The 9,015-nt window shown below is 42.0% G+C and overlaps 1 long non-coding RNA gene across 1 annotated transcript; it reads left to right on the top strand.

Moving 5' to 3' along the window:
* The first annotated feature begins 2,800 nt into the window (after positions 1–2,800).
* Positions 2,801–3,330, top strand: LOC115148280 (uncharacterized). The gene is made up of 2 exons (XR_003866627.1): positions 2,801–3,009; positions 3,190–3,330. It is a non-coding gene; the product is annotated as an uncharacterized LOC115148280 (long non-coding RNA).
* The last annotated feature ends 5,685 nt before the right edge of the window (positions 3,331–9,015 follow it).

Here is a 9,015-nt window from a genome sequence, read left to right on the forward strand (position 1 = left end):
GAAACATGCGATACAAGCATAGTCATAGTGGCCTGTGTCAGAGATATTGCCAGGGTCCTCATAGTCTCTGTATCCAGGAACTTGGCTACCCTTGCTAGAAACTTTTTCCTGGAGTGAACCTTCCCAATGACCTTCAGAGCCATGAGTTCACCTGTCATGTGTTGGTCCAGTTCACATCCAAAGTATGTAGCAGAGCATTTTCCTTCACCTCTACACCATTACACTTGGCCAAGAAGTTGGAAGAGTTTCTCACTTTGTGTTTAGAACCAAAAGGGATACATTCTGTCTTTCCTAAATGCAGAGACAGTTTGCTGTTGGATAACCACTTACTAACTTTAGTCAGTTTGCTGCATAGGGTCTTTTCAACAATATCATTTTTCTTATGTGAAACCAAGAGGGCAGAATCATCCAGAACAGAGGGCATGAACAGGCAGAGTCCATATCATTTATGTAGAGCAAAGAAAGCAAAGGCTCCAAAATGCTCCCCTGGGCGATACTACCGTTTATCTCCTTAGCATCAGACAGTGTCCAGCCCACATCCACCCTTTGGACCCTATCAATTAAGTATGACCACCCATAGTAAGGAGTCGGTGCAAAACCAAATGCTTTCAGTTTGTACAACAAAATATTATGGTTCAAAATATTATAGTAGGTCAAGCATGACAATACCACAGAAGTTGCCCTTGTCAATTACTTGCTTGATAAAATCTGTCATTTATATTAAACAAGTATCAGTAGAATAGGATTGTCTAAAACTGGACTGAAGGTCATATAAAATGTTATGGTCATCAATGTACTTTATGATCTGTTCATGGAGTGCTCTTTCTAAAACCTTCAACAACAAACTCAAGATTGACACTGGTCTATAGTTCCTTTGTTCAACTTTGCTTCCTTTCTTGTATATAGGAACATCTCTTGCATGTTTCAACTCTGGTGGTACCTTTCCATGTTGAATGGAAAGATTGATGATGTATGTTACATAAGGTCCAATATGATCAGCAGCATCACTCAGGAATCTAGCTGGGATGTCACTGTTATCCAGTCCTGTGGCTTTCTGTTTGTCTAGATCTTTAAGCATCTTTGTAGCATCTGAAGTTGAAACCTGGGAAACCGCAAACTGTCCTTCGGAGATGCCCTTAGCTGAATAATAGGTTTGTATATGTTGGTTTCCAAAGGTGCCAGAGCATTCTGGGAGTTTGTCAACAAGGTTGCTGGCAATAGTGGAGAAAAAGTCATTAAATGATCACTCACCTGTGCTCTGTCAAAGGTTACAGTACCATTGATGTTCAGTCCAATGCTGTTTGACTTAGTTTTTGGCTTGTTGCTACTGCCTAGGTCCTTGAAAGTCTTCCAGAGGTCCCTGGGGTCGTTTTTATTGTCCTGGGGCCTCATTTATTAATGTTGCGTACGAACACGTAAACCATGCATGCGATCATTTCTAAGCAAAGTGTGGGATTTATCAATTTGTACATATACTTGAGAATTTGTGTAAATTTAAGCACACCTCGGACCAGCACCTTGTGGTGGAAAAGTCTAACTGCTAATGAAATACCACCCACCAAATGGAGAAAGGGTTGACATACTGGACCAAATCATAAACTATGACGAAAAAAGATAATACATTAATAGTTTATTCATGTATTTATTTTATAGACTCTTAAGCTACTAATAGTTTTCTCAGGGTGCTATCGAATTCATAAACATGAAACCATTTAAGCCTAATTGAATAATAAAGTCAATTAAAAAGAGAGTGGAATGTACGGTTGGAGGCAATTTTGTTAAACCAGTTAAATAATATAAAACGCCTACACTGAGGCATTGTGACTTTTCCAAAATGGCAAATCTTGCATTGCTAGAGGATCTGGCACAAGCTGCATTACGCAGGGAGCGTGTTTTCAATGAGCGTGCAGATTTTTTGCTGAGAGCGATACTTGGCTTATTAGTAGATTTCGTTTTCCAAGGCATATTTTATTGTATCTCTGCAACCAACTCTCCCCAGTATTAGAAAGGGAGACGAATCGCACCAATGCCATCCCATGTCCTCTCCACCCTGGGATTTTTGGCCACTGGAACATTCCAACGGGAGATTGCGGATCAGTCTGGCATTTCACAACCAACCATGAGCCGAATATTGCCTGCAGTCCTTCATGGTATTATTTCACTGACCCCACAATACATACAGTTTCTGTACACTGCTGTGCAACAGGCCAGAGTGAAAAGGGATTTCCATACCATAGCTGGATTTCCCAATGTCATTGGAGCAATTGACTGCACCCACATAGCAATAAAAGCACCATCATTGAACGAATTCAACTTCGTCAACAGAAAAGGTTTCCATTCTGTCAATGTGCAGGTCATCTGTGATTCACATTTGGATTTGTTGAATTTAGTGGACAAATGGCCAGGTTGGACACATTAATAATTCATTGTGCAGAGCAGTTCAGTAGGCCTTAACCTCCAGGAAGGAGCTGTTGAGGATGGACGGTTTATTGGTAAGTGACATGTTTTATTTGCAAGGTTTTATTTGCCATGTTAGACCTCTACTAGGAAACAATATCTGAATGTTGTGTTCATAACTGCAGGAGACTGAGGCTACCCATTAAACACATGGCTGATGACTCCCCTCACAAACCCCTCAAACCAACAAGTGGCCAGGTACAACCAAGCCCATGCATGCACAAGAACAACAGTGGAGCGCACCATAGGCCTGCTGAAAGGGTGTTGGCTGTGCTTGTCTGGGACAGGAGGCACACTGCAATAACAGCCTAGCAAGGTTTGCCTCTGAAATGTCATTCCTTCAAATGCCATTACGTGAATGTAATACAATGTGCAATTTCCTTTTTAGGTTTGCTACATTGTCAAGGCTTGCAGTGTGCTCCACAACATTGCAATCAAAAACAGAATTCCACTGAATGATCCACCCAGACCCGATGAGCCCATGCCTGACAGGGAGTGTTTCCCACCACCCGTAGCCCTGGCACTGAGGACAATAGTCAATATCGGTTTTAGGTATCTGTTCTTCCAAATATTGTAATCAAATCAACAAGGAAAACACATTTACATTGCACCAGAATTTATTGTCTCACATGTTTGACACAATCAACAAGTTCTTTCAATGATTGATTTATCTCTCTCAAGCCGTTGCATACATCCTCAAGAGTATATGTTGTTCTCTTCTTGTTGTTTCAGGACTGCGTCAGTCTTGAAGCGCTCACCAAAGAGGACACCCTCCTGGTAGGCCTGGGGATGAGGGGGTCAGGCAAATCACCCACATCTGTCAAGATTTCATGTCTGAATATGGTTGCGAAAATAAAGCTTGACTTATCATCAGTTGGTGTGTCTGGTATTCCTTCAGGGTCTGGGAGAGGGTCATCAGTATCACCATCACAAATGGTGCCAGACACTGAGGTCTATCCAACAATGCGCTGGTCCATAGCAGACAGTGAAGAGTCACTCTGCCCTCCTGTTGCACTTATTTCCCTTTTGTGGATAATTATTATTTTTTGCATTTTTGGTTTTCAAATCAAACCATTTCTTTCTAATTTCGTTAACTGTCCTGCACTCAGATGAGACAGAATTTACCACAGCTGTAACCTGCTCCCAGGCAATATTTTTTCTCTTATTTGTCAAGCCATTGCTGAGGGCTCCAAAAAGTATGGCTTGTCTTGCTCCCACTGCGGTGATCAAATGTTCAATTTCTGCGTCCGAAAAGTTTTTTTTTCTTTGTCTTCTTTGATTTCTCTATGTTGGCGGACAGAAATTAGTGACATTTCTTGCAGCTTTAAAGGGAAGGTTTGTGACCCTAAATGGTCATTTAGGGCAGTTCTTTATGTAAATGAGACTTCACGTGCACTAGCACAGTGTTTTAGACTGTGTCTGATTTATCAAGGCAAAATACTTACAGGTGTGTGTAAATCAAGCGTACGAGCATTTGATAAATACCAACTTTTTTGTACTTGCGAACATTCTAAATGTTCTTCGTACGAGTTCGTTTAGAAGCTTTTCTACACAACATTGATAAATGAGGGCCCTGGATCTTTGAACTGTATTCCTTAGGTGTTTGTGTTGAGTGAAGGAATCTGGCCATTTTGACCTCTTGAAGTCTTTTAGAGCATTGTTTCTCATGGTGATGGAAGGAAGATTTCCCTACTGATCCTGGGTTCTGTCCTTTGTTTGATCCTCATCACTTAGGGGTGCCAGCTTGTCCACAGTACTGAGAAATATACCTTGGAAGAGTTCCTATGCTCTATCAACACCCTCACTTTCCATAACATTAGACCAGTCTACCTATCCTAGCAGTTTATTAAATTGTTCTTTGACATAATTTTTAAGGGATCTGGTCCTGATGGTATTGTGACAATTTAACAGGTTTTTCTCATTTTCCTAGAGCAGTGTATTAAGAAATGGTTGATAATTACACTACTTTGGGATATCTTGTGATTATCTGATACCATATTGAGATCAATGGCAGTCTGACTAGTGTCAGAGATTCTAGTAGGCTAATTTATCAACTGAGTCAAACAGAAAGTTTAGCAAAAGTTAGACAAGCATTATACAGGGGGCAGCTCATGTTCAGTACATCAGTATTTACATAACACAGTAGAATCACTTCAGAGGTTAGAAAGTCACATATTCTAAGTACACTCATTTTCAAGGATCTCATAAAAGTCACTCTGGTCTGGAGGTCTATACAGAACCCCTAGTCTGGAGGTCTATACAGAGCCCCTAACAAGATTGCTTGGCACTTAAGTAATAATATACCCAGTCAAACTGCTTCCATGTGATCATGGTTTAAATCAGTTCTCATTTTAAAACCAATGTCCACTCACGTCCACTCCTCTTTGATTTCTGTCCTTTCGGGTAATTAGGAAGGTTTCTATTTCTGAGTCTTTGATGGAAGGATCTCTGTGTGAAACATAAAACCCCTGCATTACTCTTTCTGGCTAGCAAGCAAATCTCATCTATTTTTGGCAGTAGACTGCATACATTAAGATGTAAACAATGCACATTTCTGGGCGTGAGTGGCTTGAAAGAGACTACCTCAGGAAGATCCGTTTGGGGCACTTGGTTGAGTTCACCCTCTGAGTTCTCCCCTTCACCAAGGAAGGCTGCTGACCCATTGAATGGACCTCTGTCCGCTCTCCCACAAAGGGTTCAACTCTGTCATCTTCATGCAGCACTGGACCTCTGCCTCGGATGGTGGAGCGACACGTCCTCCACCTGTCACCTGCCGGCATTTGTCGCAGCGAGTCTCTTTAGCCTGTGCCTCACTCCCCGTATTCTCCCTGGCTTCCTGGGATGTCCTGTCCAAACATGGGCTTGCTGGTGTGGCTTGACTATGTCCAACATCCCATCCAGTCCTGGTGCAGAGTAGAATTGAGGTCTTAGACGAAACAGGATATCCCATGTGCGCCAGTGTCTAGTTGAGTCTTTAGTTTCCATGGTTACCACAGGTGAAAAGCACATCAAACGCAGCAAAAATGCAGCTGAAAGTCTTCTGGTTGCAAAAACCCTCCATCCATCAGTTGAAGCAACCATTCCAAAGCAACGTACAGAAAACTGCACACATGAAAAAACACAATGGTCCTTGGCTCCAGAAGATGAAATGATCTAGCTAGCCAAAACAACCGGAAGTTTACATACACCTAGGTTGGAGTCATTAAAACTCGTTTTTCAACCACTCCACACATTTCTTGTTAACAAACTATAGTTTTGGCAAGTCGGTTAGGACATCTACTTTGTGCATGACACAAGTAATTTTTCCAACAATTGTTTACAGACAGATTATTTCACTTATAATTCACTGTATCACTATTCCAGTGGGTCAGAAGTTTACATACACTAAGTTGACTGTGCCTTTAAACAGCTAGTAAAATTCCAGAAAATGATGTAATGGCTTTAGAAGCTTCTGATAGGCTAATTGACATAATTTGAGTCAATTGGAGGTGTACCTGTGGATATATTTCAAGGCCTACCTTCAAACTCAGTGCCTCTTTGCTTGACATCATGGGAAAATCAAAAGAAATCAGCCAAGACCAAAGAAAAAAAATTGTAGACCTCAAGTCTGGTTCATCCTTGGGAGCAATTTCCAAACGCCTGACGGTACCACGTTCTTCTGTACAAACAGTAGTACGAAAGTATAAACACCATGGGACCACGCAGCCGTCATACCACTCAGGAAGGAGACGCGTTCTGTCTCCTAGAGATGAATTTACTTTGGTGCGAAAAGTGCAAATCAATCCCAGAACAACAGCAAAGGACCTTGTGAAGATGCTGGAGGAAACAGGTACAAAAGTATCTATAACAACAGTAAAACAAGTCCTATATCGACATAACCTGAAAGGCCACTCAGCAAGGAAGAAGCCACTGCTCCAAAACCACCATAAAAAAGCCAGACTATGGCTTGCAACTGCACATGGGGACAAAGATCGTACTTTTTGGAGAAATGTCCTCTGGTCTGATAAAACAAAAATAGAACTGTTTGGCCATAATGACCATCGTTATGTTTGGAGGAGAAAGTGGGAGGCTTGCAAGCCGAAGAACACCATCCCAACCGCGAAGCAAGGGGGTGGCAGCATCATGTTGTGGGGTGCTTTGCTGCAGGAGGGACTGGTGCACTTCACAAACTAGATGGCATCATGAGGAATGAAAATTATGTGGATATATTGAAGCAACATCTCAAGACATCAGTCAGGAAGTTAAAGCTTGGTCACAAATAGTCTTCCAAATGGACAATGACCCCAAGCATACTTCCAAAGTTGTGGCAAAATGGCTTAAGGACAACAAAGTCATGGTATTGGAGTGGCCATCACAAAGCCCTGACCTCAATCCTATAGAAAATGTGTGGGCAGAACTGAAAAAGTGTGTGCGAGCAAGGAGGCCTACAAACCTGAGTCAGTTACACCAGCTCTGTCAGGAGGATTTGGGCCAAAATTCACCCAACTAATTGTGGGAAGCTTGTGGAAGGCTACCCGAAACGTTTGACCCAAGTTCAACAATTTCAAGGCAATGTTACCAAACACTAATTGAGTGTATGTAAACTTCTGACCCATTGGGAATATAATGAAAGAAATAGAAGCTGAAATAAATCATTCTCTTTACTATTATTCTGACATTTCACATGCTTAAGGTTAGGAAAAGGGTTAGGGTCAGGCTTATAGCTAAAATGCAACCAAAAAAAATCTACTTTTGATGTTAATTTGACAAAAGCTGGATCCCTTCTAGCCATGGCCCACCTCCTGTTGGCTGTAAAAACTATGCGTCACACAGAGTTGTGTGCTAGCTAGCTTTCTGCATCGTGTCACTGAGGGACTATGGTAAAAGCACATAATGATTCATCTGACAATTTATTACATTCTCAGCAATGTCATCAGCAGCCATCTAGGTTTATACAAATGTGTGTGACAGTGTGAAAATTGGGCATCATGTGATCACAAAGAGATAACTGCCCTGTGGTTAACAGTGAGAACAGTCTAGCAGAGATATGATTGGCGGTTCATTCTACAAAAATGGGGGCTTTCCTATCCTGGCCTTAACCACCAGGAAAAACATTTAAAAGTGTCAGATAATGCCACAAAATATGTGTTTTTGTTCAAATTGAAGTGTTTTTTGTTGTTGTTGTATATATTTATTTTTGTTCATTATTTTACCCCTTTTTCTCCCCAATTTCATGACATCCAATTGGTAGTTAGAGTCTTGTCCCATCGCTGCAACTCCTGTACAGACTCGGAGAGGCGAAGGTCAAGAGCCATGCGTCCTCCGAAACACAATCCAGCCAAGCCGCACTGCTTCTTGACACAATGCCCACTTAACCCAGAAGCCAGCCTCACCGACGTGTTGGAGGAAACACCGTACACCTGGCGACAGTGTCAGCGTGCATTGTGCCCGGCCTGCCACAGGAGTTGCTAGTGCGCGAACTGACAAGAACATCCCTGCTGGCCAAACCCTCCCCTAACCCAAACGACGCTGGCCCAATTGTGTGCATGGGTCTCCCAGTCACGGCCGGCTGCGAGAGAGACTGGACTCGAACCAGGATCTCTAGTGGCACAGCTAAGACCATTGCGCCACTCGGGAGGCCCCTCAAATTGAAGTGTTTTATTGTTAATAAAACACATGTAAGACAGTTAAATTGCCAACCATTTTTACAAATATATATTGAAGAACACGGTCAGTAGCATGAAATTGGGTTGTCCCTCGGGTCATGAGTCAAGGTTAAGTGACATATTTTGAGTAAAACAATATATTTTTGTTCACACTTTAAATGTCACTATGCAAAAGAAAGTATTAACTTTGCATAGTGGACAACTTAAAAAACTAAAATATCAACTAAATATGAATTATCCTTTACAGGGAATAGCTGTCCTTCAACTCCATGTCATTAGTGTTACCCTTTTTAAAAACTAGTGCTATCCGTGATCCTTAGGACGCCTCAACCCGAAACCATAACCGTTTTACATTTTAACGGGGTAGTTTAATTTAGTAGAGTACAGTAGAGAATAGTTTAATTCAGTAGAGTAGATTAAAGTACAATACACTTTACTGTTCTCTACTTTGCACTGTAATGTACAAACCTGGCTGAGACCTCATCTAGAGGGCAGTGCAGACCTGTGTAATGTCCTTCGATTCAGTACGTGGCAGAGTTGAAGTGAGTGTTCCTTCCTCTTTATAATTCATATCATCAGAGCAGCACTGTGTGAAGTATCACTGCATGGAAGGAGAAAGAGAGAGAGAGTCCTCTTCATTTCCTCAACTTACTGTCTATAGGCTGTGTTACTGCCAGAAATTCAGTAAGGAGGAGTCCCTCGTTTTCCAGTCTTTGCCTCCACTGAGAGATTGTTCGCTGCTCAGCACCCTGTATTATTTAACACTTGTACTGCGTCTCAAATGGCACCCTATTCCCTATATAGTGCACTCCTTTTGACCAGGGCCCATAAGACTCTGGTCTAAAGCAGGGCACTATGTAGGGAATAGGGTGCCATTTGGGATGCCCTGAGCAGTTGGCTACTGTTAGAGCTG

Source organism: Salmo trutta, chromosome 2 (assembly GCF_901001165.1).
Source record: "Salmo trutta chromosome 2, fSalTru1.1, whole genome shotgun sequence".
In the NCBI taxonomy this organism is placed as follows: Eukaryota; Metazoa; Chordata; class Actinopteri; order Salmoniformes; family Salmonidae; genus Salmo; species Salmo trutta.